This window comes from Danio rerio, chromosome 7 (assembly GCF_052040795.2).
Source record: "Danio rerio strain M-AB ecotype USA chromosome 7, GRCz13ab, whole genome shotgun sequence".
Lineage (NCBI taxonomy): Eukaryota > Metazoa > Chordata > Actinopteri > Cypriniformes > Danionidae > Danio > Danio rerio.
In genome coordinates, this window is record NC_141027.1 from 42,965,311 (window position 1) to 42,978,333 (window position 13,023).

The window sequence follows — 13,023 nt, forward strand, 5'->3', positions numbered from 1 at the left end:
CACCAGGTCTGCATCCCGGTTTCCCCCACAGTCCAAACACATGCGCTATAGGGGAACTGAATAACTGCCACAGTGAATTACGCTACATGAATGGACCAAGTCTGGCTTCCATACAAGAGGCAAACATGGACCATATCTGGACCGAGTCTCAGCCAGGTTAATAACCCATAACTGGGCCTGAACTGGGCCAGATATGTTGGTGTGTTGCGACTGCAATGTTTTTATAAACCCATGAAGCATTTCGCATTACGGCTGAGCTTTTTCTTGAAGCCACCTGATTGACGGAATTTTTTCTTTACTCAAAAATAATTTAAATGTGTTTTAAAAGTGGGTCAAGATAGACCAAACTTACATGGCCCACATATACATTTAAACATCTGGGCCAAATACTACATTTGATATCTGGCCCAAGTCCTGTGTGCCGCCTGTAAGACGGTGCCACCTCAGCTAAACCTGGGCCATGTTGGCCCACATGCTGCATGCCAGTGCTGGACGAATGCCTGCTGTGCCAGCTTTATACCAAATCTGGGCCAGAATTCTTTGCTACCCGGGAATATTAACTTTGATCTAAACCATACCGGTCATCTGCTGCATAAAATATGTGCAGGATAAGTTGGTGGTTCATTCCGCTGTGGTGAACTCTGTGAAATCAGAATTATTCGCCCGCCTGTCAATTGTTGTTTTCTTTTTAAAATATTTCCTAAAGGATGTTTAACAGAGTCAGGCATTTTCACAACAAACTCTTCATGTACTCTCAATATACAAGACTATATTTAGAATAACAAAGTGCTTAAATGATTCAAAATGAGAATAAAACAGAACTGACAGCAAACTCACCGTTATCCAGCTCATACTCAGAGGCTCCAGGGAAATATTAGCAGTGTTTAGGAGACAATATCTGCATGAGGGACCACTTAAAGGGAGCGTTCACCCAGAAATAGAACTTCTGTGGTCATTTTCTTCTGTTGACCACAAAGGAAGATGAACTGAAGAATGTTGCAAACGCATGACCACTGACATCCATAGTAGAATAAACAAATAGTGTGGAAGTCAATGGCTATTCTTCAAAATATCCACTTTTGTGTTCAACAACAAACTCAAGCTAGTTTTGAACAAGTCTGGAATGAGTAAATAATGGCAAACCTTTCATTTGTGGAAATACAATCAACTTTATTCAGAGCAAAATTCACACTGCCTCTGTAATGCTGATACTGCAGGATATCGATGGTAAGATCATCTGAAGAGGATGTGTTGTTTCTCCAGAGATTATGAGGATGATGATTAAATAAATCCACCATGAATGAGTTGAACACCGGCACTCTCAACATCTCTGATTTCACCTGTAAAATTCTGTCAGCATTAATCCCTCTTTACTTGTTTATGTGTGTTAGTTTATGTATATGTATGTGTATTATTATTATTATTATTATTTATTGTTATTAAAAGGCCCTCCACCACCACCTTACTCCTCCTAGATCATTTCTGATATCAGTAATTCTGAGATCTCCCTCATCCACAAAGTCCAGAAAAATACCAGAATTGTTTTCTTGTGGCAGTTTCTGGACTTTGTTTCTGAGCAACTTGGGGCTGTTGCTGTCCATGAAGGATGAGGGAGCTCTCTGATTTCATCTAAAAATATCTTCATTTGTGTTCAGGGGATTTATTTGCCAGATTAGTAATGCTTGCTCATTTCAGCCTAGGGCTGTCCAAACATAACATTACAAATATAGAAGTCTACAATTACTTTAGGGTCAGTGTTAGTAATGCACACATCCACCCACAACACAAACTGAAGAAAACAAGGCCCTCCACCACCCCCTACTCCTCCTAGATCATTTCTGATATCAGTAATTCTGAAATCTGAGATCTCCCTCATCCTCAAAGTCCAGAAAAATACACAAAAAAGATTTTCCGGCAGTTTCTGGACTTTGTTTCTGAGCAACTTGGGGCTGTTGCTGTCCATGAAGGATGAGGGAGCTCTCTGATTTCATCTAAAGTTCTCTTCATTTGTGTTCAGGGGATTTATTTGCCAGATTAGTAATGCTTGCTCATTTTTTAACAGTTTTGTAATTCATTATTGTTTTAAACCTTCTGCTTATCATATAAACCTGACCCAATGCTTTGTTCTGGTGCTGGTGTTTCTTCATCCTCATCCTCTAGAGGAACAACACGTCCTCCTCAAAATGCACTCAGATTTAACCATCCACATCCTCAGAGTCCATCACGGGTTTCCATTTCTGCCTGCACAGAAGAGGCAGTTTCCTGGCACTGATGACGACGCTGATCCTGCAGTGTTTGGGTCTCAGGACAGACTCTGGATCAGGCTCTGGTTCTGGATCAGTTAGATGTGGGTTCTTCTTGGCTTCTTTATGACGTTTGTGTTGGTTTTTATGAGTTTTTTTATAGAAATGTTTTGTTAATTTTCTGCAGAAGACCTTGCTGCTTTCTGTGTGAAGTCCATACAGAGAAAAACACAAGAGGAAATATTAAAAACATGTCTGGCATTTGTCTAGCGCATATTTATATGACATGAGAAGCATCCCAGCGGGCACCTTGATGACAAAACTACATCAGAAACAGCATAAAAATGCAGATCGATTTATGTCAGCTGATTAACTTGACGTGTTTTTGACGCCAGTGTTAGATTTCAATTTGATGTCGTTTAGACGTCAAGCTAGTTTACATGCATTGTAGAGATATTTGTAATTTGTACTTGAAGCTTTCAGATGAATAAAACATTTCTTATAATACTTTATGTGTCTTTATTTTAGTGGTCAAAAGGACATCAGTGTGTAGATGTCAGGTAGACGTCAAGGTTCTGACATCAAATTGATCAGGGTTTTGGACATGCTTTCTTATGTTGTTTTGACATCAAAGTGAGATCCTAAACCTGGTAAATGTAGTTCCCTTCAGGCTGTGTTGTGTTTACCTTCATCTGTATCGTGTCTCGTCTTCATTCTACGCTCTCTTCATCCAGTCGTGTTGTAAGAACTGATCAAGCGTCATGTTTTGTCTCAGACACTTTGTGATCAGATCTCGGCAGTCTGTACAAGGGGAAAGAAGGTTAATACACTGCTTATAAGACTACATCTTACTTATAAGACTGTATAATATTCACTAAAGCTGACATTTATCAAGATACCTTCTGAAATGTGTGATTAAAAGACTAACAATGACAAGGGCTGTATCCTAAACCGCCCCCTATACCCTTAATAGTGCAGTATTTGCCAAGATGTGCATAAATCTTCAGAAAGTGCATAAAAATATAGGTTTAACTTGAAAAATGAAGGTTATGGAAACACAGCTAGTGTCTGTTCACTCACCTCTCATTAAGCTGGGTGGAAGCGAAATCTTGCCCTTGACTTTAACATCGAAGTAGTTGACCAAGTCTCCGGTCATCATGTAATGCAGCAGGCAGCCTATAGCCCAGGCGCTAGATAAGACTGCTTTATCGTAGTTGTGTGCTTCCACTTTGTAAGCGCAGCCGAAGTCGATCAGCTTGATCTGCATAGTCTTCTTGTTGACCAGGATGTTGTCAGAATGCAGGTCGTTGTGCACGATTCCTTTGTCGATGCAATGCTGGACTGCCAGGACTATCTGTTGCACCAGGCATCGTGCCACAGGTTCGGCCAGCTTGCCCTTCTTGCTTACAAAGTCAGTCAGGACTACACAAGGCTTGGGGTACTCCAGGACCATTGAAATGCATTTAGGTTCATTAAACCACTCGTACATTTCGATCACGTATTTGCACAATGGCGGACGCTTCAGCATGAGCATGATCTCCACTTCTTTAAAAGGTTTGGTAGCTAAACCAGGCTGTGAGAAAGAGAGAACAGGGGTTAGTAGATGCAGATCTGAAGGAAGACTTCATTTAAAAGAGTAGTTCACGCAAAATAAATGTTTTCAGATTTCAGAAAAGCTTTATGCTCTTAATGCTCTAATAGCAATATATTTTGCAGAAGATTTTTCCGATATCGTGCGGCCCTAGTTCAACTGTAATCAAGCAAAGCTCCAAGAACACTTTTGTGCACCAAAACACTGTAAAATGGCTGTGTGTGTGTTTGTCTTCTGCATCAGATCAGGGTTTGTGTTTACTGTGGTCAATGCAACTCTTGCCTGTTGCTCTACTGACTCTAATGGCTATACGCCATGCTGACCATAGTGTTGACCATAGTGAACACACTCTGAGCTGATGCCAACAAGAATACAAGAATTTGTTTGGTGTACAAAAGTGTTCTTGGAGCTTCGTTTGATTACAGTTGAACTACTGGAGATAACTGTTTTGACAATGTTTCTGGTATTTTTCTAACATTTTGAGTCCCTTGTTGTCTATGAAGGATGAGGGAGCTCTCAGATTTCATCTAACACATCTTCATTTGCGTTCTGGTTATGAACGGAGGTCTCGGGGATGAGGGATTAATAACAGAATTTTCATTTCTGGTAAACTAATGTTTAAATGCATGCTACGTTGCTTTAGTATTTCTGTATTTCAGCCACAAACTACAGTAACTGTTCACATTAATCAGATTTCACCACAATATCTGGGCATAAAGGTCAATTTTACAGTAGTTAAGCGATGAAGAACTGCAAAATGACTTTCCTCAACTGGACCATGAGTGAAATGTTCATGCAGATTCACATGACTGGATTTGGCCTTTTGAAATTCAACTACGCAACAGTAAATGTGTCCAAACCATCAACGAATTAAACACAGAGTGATTGTTTTCCAACTTACTACTTGGGTGGCATCGTTTCCCTTCTCAATCTGCTTGATGGCAACCTGCAAAGAGGAAATGCAATTATTCTTTTGCTCCCACATATTCTTCATCAACACAGATGCTCAATTAGACAATTAAAGACAGCAAAATGTGTAGTAAGAGAGTTTTACCTTCATGCAATCAGATTTACGGAGCGCTTTTTGCACTGTGCCGAAGGCCCCGCTTCCCAGAATAGCTCCCAGCTTGTAGAAACTTCCCAAAGGTCCTGAAAAAGAAGAGTTTAAGAGCTTTCAGGTCCATCATACTGATATTATCTTACACTAACAAATATATGTTGTATTAGCAAATATTATAGTACTGACGCCTACCATCAGAGGCTCCTAACGCCGAGATCTGGAGCCCCGAAGGTCCAGGGACAGGCTCTTCATCCGAATCTGGCTCTTTATCTGGATCTGGCTCTTCATCCGAATCTGGCTCTTCATCCTGATCTGGCTCTTTATCCGGATCTGGCTCTTTATCTGGATCTGGCTCTTTATCCGGATCTGGCTCTCGATCTGGGTCCGGCTCTTGATCTGGATCTGGCTCTTCACCCGGATCTGGCTCTCGATCTGGATCTTCACCCGGATCTGGCTCTTGATCTGGATCTGAATCTCCACCCGGATCTGGCTCTTCACCCGGATCTGGCTCTTGATCTGGATCAGACTCTGGATCCGGCTCTGGGTCTTCATCATACTCTTGATCTGGATCTGGCTCTCGATCTGGCTCTTGATCTGGCTCTTGATCTGGCTCTCGATCTGGCTCTCGATCTGGCTCTCGATCTGGCTCTTGATCTGGCTCTTGATCTGGCTCTGGATCTGGCTCTCGATCTGGCTCTTGATCTGGCTCTTGATCTGGCTCTGGATCTGGCTCTGGATCTGGACCCAGCTCATGATCTGGATTGTGCTCTGAATCAGGATCTGGCTCTTGATCTGGATTTGGCTCTTGATCTGGATTGAACTCTGTATCCGGCTCTTGATCTGGATCAGAATCAGGCTCCCCTTTGTTCCGTCTTCTGCGGAGGAAAGGCTTCTTCATGAGCTTCCACACCCTCCTGAAGAAAGCCTGGATTTTGTTCCTCCTGCTGCCTTGTGTTTGGATTTCTGAAATGAAGGAAAAGAACAAAGAAAAGATCAGAGACGTGACGGTCAGTGATTGTGTTCGCTATTAGGAATATATAAATGTAAAACAGGAAAAATATAAAACATTAAATACATTACTTTAATTTCACAGGACCTTTAAGGAGTATAAATCAGGCCTGTGAGAATAGTTGCTTCATGTCTATAATAAGTGCATTAAACTATCATATTGTGTTGTTGATCTGATGATGTTCAGGTTTGATTTTGCCCTCTGTCTGCAACTTTTGAGCTGCTGATTTTCTCACGATTTGTACTAAGAGCAGCTGAATGTCTGTCATTTCTTTTGTGTGTGTGCAGACGGTCTCACTGGTTGTGTTTTCCTCCACATTGTTATCAGGAGAGGACTCATACGGTGCTGTACTGTCATCAGAATGCATTGACCAGTCCTCTTCCAGCCACGGACAGAAGTCGCTGCAGAAGCTGATGATCTCCAAAAGTGAGCCTGCATGACAAAACCAGTCTTAATGGTCAATAATCAGAAACAGAGATTAATGCAAACACTTTACTGGACTCATCATGATACTGTCTCATAAATATGGATGAGAGTTTATGCATGCTTATGACTGTCAACTATTACAACAGTCACCTGTGTGCCTTTGTTACCTGTATTACTGTAACTTGACATAAACAAATACATCATAACCTGTTATTGTCAGGAAAATTTACCAAGACAACATAACATGTCATAAATCTGTCATCAACATGATTGGCATGAGGCCTTTCTATTTTAAAATCACATTATTTCTCATTTTGTTTCATATATAACGTGTCTAATTTCATTTATACATTTATTTTAATCCTCCAATACACTCATAGATCTCCTCACCCAGTTTATAAAATGGTTTAAATGTAAGAAAGCTTACCTGTTGTGTTTTTCTCAAGTGCTGTACCGGCATCGGAAACCACAGTCCAGTCCTCCTCGTCCAGCCAGGGACAGAAGTTACTGCAGAAGCTGATGGTCTCCAAAAATGACCCTGGACACCAAAATCAGTCATAATGGTCAGTTTATTAATAATAAAATATATGAATGAAAATCTTCATGGATCAAAGTCTGTGTAAAACCCATTATTGATCATTTCTCATTTGTGTTTAAGAGTGTTTTAGTCATTTAAGTCTAGTGGCTGCTGACAGACTCACCGGTTGTGTTTTTCTCCACATTATTATCAGTAGCGGGTTCACCGGCATCCGAAACCACAGTCCAGTCCTCCTCGTCCAGCCAGGAACAGAAGTTACTGCAGAAGCTGATGGTCTCCAAAAATGAACCTGAAAAACAAAATCAGTCATGAGGGTCGATTTTCAGAAACTTTCTGAACTATTCATAACAAAACTTCTCCATGGAAAATGATGAACTATTCCTTAATGCACTGAAGATTGCTGCACGAACAGAAAATCATCCATTTTAACTCATACAATGAATTTCTGGCGTTCTAAAACATTTATTCCTAAATTATATATATATAGTTCACAGTGTGTCTGATAATGTTTGATAATATTTGTTCTTCTGGAGAAAGTCTTATTTGTTTTATTTGGGCTAGAATAAAAGCAGTTTTTAATTGTTTAAACAGCATTTTAAGCTCAATATTATTCGCCCCTTTAAGCTATATTTGTTTTGGATAGTCTACAGAACAAACCATCGTTATACAATAACTTGCCTAATTACCCTAACCTGCCTAGTTACCCTAATTACCCTAGTGAAGCCTTTACATGTCACTTTAAGCTGTATAGAAGTGTCTTGAAGAATATCTAGTCTAATATTATTTACTGTCATCATGACAAAGAGGAAATAAATCAGTTATTAGAGATGAGTTATTAACACTATTATGTGCAGAAATGTGCTGGAGAAATCTGCTCTCCGCTACACAGAAAATAAGGGAAAAAATGAACAGGGGGCGAATAATTCAGACTTCAACTGTACATATATATATATATATATATATATATATATATATATATATATATATGTGTGTGTGTGTGAGTGTGATATCTGCATTTTCTAATAGGACACATCCTGAGGGGGTTAAGATAGTGCTGGATGTGTATTGATTGTTTTGGCTAGGCCCAGTGAATAGAAAAGTCTCACTTTTGGACAATTTACCTCACAGGACAACTTTTCTCATCCTAAAGTCTATTTAAACCCCATTATTGATCATTTATCGTTATTGTTTCATGTGTAATGTGTCTTTTTCATTTCTACATTTATTTTAATTCCTCAATGCTTGGAGAATTATATCTCTACTCTTGTGTTAATGGTTTTAACAGCTAATTAAGCTTGAGTGTTTGCTGATAGTCTCACCGGTTGCATTTCTCTCCACTTTATTAGCAGTAGAGGGCTTGTGAAGTGCTGTAGCGGCCTCTGAAACCACAGTCCCGTCCACCTGGTCAAGCCAGGGACAGAAGTCGTCGCAGAAGCCGATTGTGTCGAGCCACAAACCTGCCTCCGCTTTCTCCATTCCACCACACACAGATGCTGTTGCTGCCATCGCGTGGTCAAACACAGGCATCGTGTTTTCACTCATAAATTGTTCTACTTCACTCGTAAAAGTGCTGTAAGTCGACAGATAATTAGTAAATCGATCCATTTACTCAAACTCTGTAAACGCGCTCAAATGACAATCCTTTCACTAGCTTGATAATCACTGAACTGGAGAGTGGTTAGCCGCGTGACGTCACTTATGGAATTTTTGGAATGGCGTCTCTAGCCGCGTTTATTTTCAAAAGTTCAGATTCTTCAGAACAGCACAGAAATGAGTGAATATTACCGAGCCAGCACTGATTTCATATCTGAAACCGGGCCGTAATCAATACACAACAGCTCCTGTCAGAGTCTGCCTCAGAAATAACAGCTCGTCAATGTCAAAATGTCAGCCAATCAAATCAAACAGGGCGGGCTTTACAGTTCGCGGAGAATATTTCAAAATTAATTTCCCAAAATACTAAATTAATACTCGAGTACAAATGATCAAATTCACTAATCACTATGCTCTGGACTGAGTTTTCTGTGTCAGATTACTGTATTGACACTTTATAAAGGACTGAATACTAAATAGCTGATAATATACGTTACTCTTCTGTCTTTTTGCATATAAAAAATAACTTTTAAGGCTGAAAATAAACTTTAAGAGCTCTTTAAAAATGTCCAGAGCTGATTGTTTTAGATTACCCCATTTGGGTTGGTGAATGTAACATTTAGACTACCTAATAATTAACACAAATCACAATAAATGTTATAATTGGGGGGAAATGAAGAAAACCACTGATTAATCTGAGTGAACACAGCAAATTGACAGTTTATTAAAGGAAAAGTCACATAGTTAAAGGTTCATTATTAGTGAGAATTGTATTAAAGTGTGATCAAATTATTGCTTGTTAATTAGTAAACATGGATCATAATGTACATCATGTTACATAAACCTGTATAATAAATACACTCATATTGAAGAGGTTTAATTGTTTCAAGGCATTAAAATAAGCCATCTGCTTATAAAAAATAAACTTTTCATTGAAAAATCACCAAAAGTCTGACCTAAAGGTTTCTGCATACTGTTTTAGATTTTAGAAATAAAATTCTGCCATCTGAGAGGAAAAAAAATCAGCAATTTACATACATAATTTATTATTTACTTCACATTTCTTTTGGACAGATTCATCTAAAACAAAATTCCCATTCATTTTCAATGTGGGGTCAGCAACTACAGTAAGATCAGCTTTAAACATGTTCGATCAACAATCCGTCTCTCAATGACTTTCAAATCCAAGCTTATTTAATATGAGATGTGTTGATCTGAGATGCTGTACAATTGACACACAAAGCACAATTGAGTTTGTATTTATTCCTTTTCACCACACATTTTAAAGGATTTTCACAATACCTTTAAAGGTTTTTGAGTCAGACAGCTCCAACTTATTAATAACAATAACACAACTCATATCTTTCAAAATACCTGATTTATTACACCTGAAGATGAAACAAACGAATCACAATATTTATAATACATCACAATAGTCAGCGCTGAGAAGGCAAATGCTTTAGGTGTTAATTTAAATATGAATAATACACACACACACACTGTTGTGATGAGTCAGAAGGCATTGAATCCATTTGCAAGCTTTATTAAAAGCACACATACAAACAAACACAAAGGGCAATCCAGGAGACAGAACGTGGGACAGGCAAAAGTTCAAAGGCAGGCAGATATCTTACTGGTCAGAATAACAGGCTGGAGATCAGGGGCAGGCAGATGTCTTTCGTAATCGTAGAACAAGCACAGGGTCAGAAACACAGATCAGTCCGAAGCAGGGAGTATGGAACGCTCAGAAATGACAGCCAGGCAAATCAAGACTTCGCAAAGACCCAGAGCGTGAGTGTGGTATATATACACGAGAGCTGATGAGTTGCACCTGGACCGCAATCAGTGCCAGGTAGCAGGGCTTATGGGAGTTTGAGTCCGTGAGTCGAATTAGAATTCTGGCGATGGCTCCCTCTGGTGGTGCACAAGAGGATTGGCATCGCCCTCATTTACAACAGAACCCCCCTCCTGCGAGCGGCTCCTGAAGCGAGAAGGCACCTGACGCCGGGGTCTACCGCGCTGTCGGGGGGCTGGTTTCTCTGGGAACCTCTGATGAAACTCTTCCGTGAGAGTTGGGTCTAGGATATCCCTAGCATTCACCCAGGACCGTTCCTCTGGACCATACCCTTCCCAGTCCACCAGATATTGGAGGGCGCCACCCCGACGTCGAGAGTCCAGCACTTCTCGAACGAGATAGGCTTCCTCGCCCTCGATCATGACAGGTGAGGGGGTCCTGGTTTTCGATTCCTCCTCAGCCGCCTCCTCTCGTGGACCACCAGCGGGTTTGAGTAATGACATGTGAAAAGTAGGAGAAATACGATAATGATTAGGCAAGGCTAAGCGGAAAGACACTGGAGTGATCTGGCGTAAAATTTTGAATGGCCCTACATACCTGGGACTGAGTTTGCGGCAGGGTAATCTCAGACGAAGGTCTCGTGTCGACAACCACACCCACTGCCCTGGTTGATACGTGGGTCCCTGGCGTCGATGACGGTTCGCCTGAATCTCTCTCCTCCGAACTGCCCTCATGAGATGTCTGTAAGCCTGATTCCAAACATCCTCACTCCGTTGCAGCCAATCCGTGACAGCAGGTAACTCAGTGGGTTCTCCGGACCATGGAAACAGAGGTGGTTGGTAGCCAAGAATACATTTAAATGGCGTAATACCCGTAGCTGGCTTTATTAATGAATTTTGTGCATATTCTGCCCACATTAGATATCGGCTCCAGTCGTGCTGTTGTTGATGACAGTAGGAACGTAGAAATCTGATGACTTCTTGATTCATTCGTTCAGTTTGACCGTTGGATTGAGGATGGTACCCTGAGGTGAGACTAACATTAATATTTAGATTTTTACAGAGAGCGGACCATACCCGGGAAGTGAATTGGGATCCTCTGTCTGAGACGATATCATCAGGTAAGCCAAACATTCGAAATACATGATTGCACAGGGCTTCTGCGGTTTCAAAGGCAGAAGGCAATTTGGGCAATGGTATTAGGCGACAAGCCTTGGAGAAACGATCAACCACCGTGAGAATGACTGTGTTGTTCTGGGAAACAGGAAGATCCGTGATAAAGTCCACCGCTATATGGGACCAGGGTCGTTGAGGAACAGGTAGCGGTTGTAATAAGCCAGCAGGGGTTTGGTGAGATGCCTTCGTTGTTTGGCAAATTTTACATTTCTGAACATAATTAATCACATCCTTCGTGAGAGACGACCACCAGAAACGAGCTTTGACTAACTCCAATGTTGCAGTGATGCCTGGATGCCCCGAGCTGGGAGTGTCATGAACATGGGTCAGTAATCGGGTACGTATGTTATTGGGTACAAAAATTAGGTGATTCGGACAGTCTACTGGAGGGTTGTTTTCTCAGTTAGCCTCTTGGATCTCGGTAAGTATGTCCCACTGTACTGGAGCCACTAATAAGTTTGTGGGAAGAATGGTTTCATCACTAATTGTGGGTTTATCCTCTGATAGCCTGGATAGTGCATCTGCCTTACCATTTTTACTCCCTGGTCTATAGGTGACAATGAAGTTGAATCTGGTGAAGAACAAAGCCCAACGAGCTTGTCTGGGATTTAGACGTTTGGCTGAGCGGAGATATTCCAGATTCTTGTGATCAGTTAAGATGGTGAATTGTTGACTAGCTCCCTCCAGCCAGTGTCTCCATTCTTCCAGGGCTAATTTCATTGCCAGTAATTCGCGATTTCCCACATCATAATTTCGTTCTGCGCTGGTCAATTTACGGGAGAAGAAGGCACATGGATACATTTTGGATGGCTGACCCTGACGTTGGGATAACACCGCCCCGAATCTGTGTTGGATGCATCCACTTCCACAATGAAAGGTAGGTCTGGGTTGGGATGACGGAGAATAGGAACTGTGGTGAATTGAATCTTCAGATCACTAAATGCTTGGCGTGCTTCAGAGGACCAGGTTAGTTTGTGGGAGCTTCGTTTGGTCATGGCTGTTAACGGTGCGGCTATTGAACTAAAGCCTCTGATAAACCGTCTATAGAAGTTGGCAAAACCTAGAAATCGCTGCAACTCCTTGAGATTCTGGGGTAACGGCCATTGTTGAACTGCCTGTACTTTCGTGTCATCCATAGTAACCCCTTCTGCACTGATGACGTATCCCAAAAAGGCGATCTGTGTCTGGTGAAACTCACACTTCTCTAATTTGGCGTACAGACGATGTTGAATCATGCGTTGCAACACCATACGTACATGTTCAACATGTTCCTCCATCGTGTTTGAATATATCAGGATATCGTCAATGTAAATGATAACCCAGCGATCCAGCATATCCCGAAAGACATCATTCATAAAGGATTGGAACACGGACGGACAGTTTGACAGGCCGAAGGGCATTACCGTGTACTCGTAGTGCCCCCTAGTGGTGGAAAACGCGGTCTTCCACTCGTCACCGGCACGGATTCTGACCAGGTTGTATGCACTGCGAAGGTCAAGCTTGGTATAATATCTAGCCTTTCTTAATTGTTCCAGGGCAGGAGGTACGAGGGGTAATGGATAGCGGAATTTTACGGTGATTTCATTGAGCCCT

General features: G+C 41.3%; 1 long non-coding RNA gene across 1 annotated transcript; it reads right to left on the reverse strand.

Moving 5' to 3' along the window:
• Window positions 1-1,919: 1,919 nt before the first annotated feature.
• On the reverse strand, window positions 1,920-3,461 carry si:ch211-262h13.4. Its single transcript, NR_186750.1, has 3 exons — window positions 3,324-3,461; window positions 2,930-3,044; window positions 1,920-2,446 (listed from the first exon to the last, which is right to left on the reverse strand). It is a non-coding gene; the product is annotated as a si:ch211-262h13.4 (long non-coding RNA).
• Window positions 3,462-13,023: the final 9,562 nt, after the last annotated feature.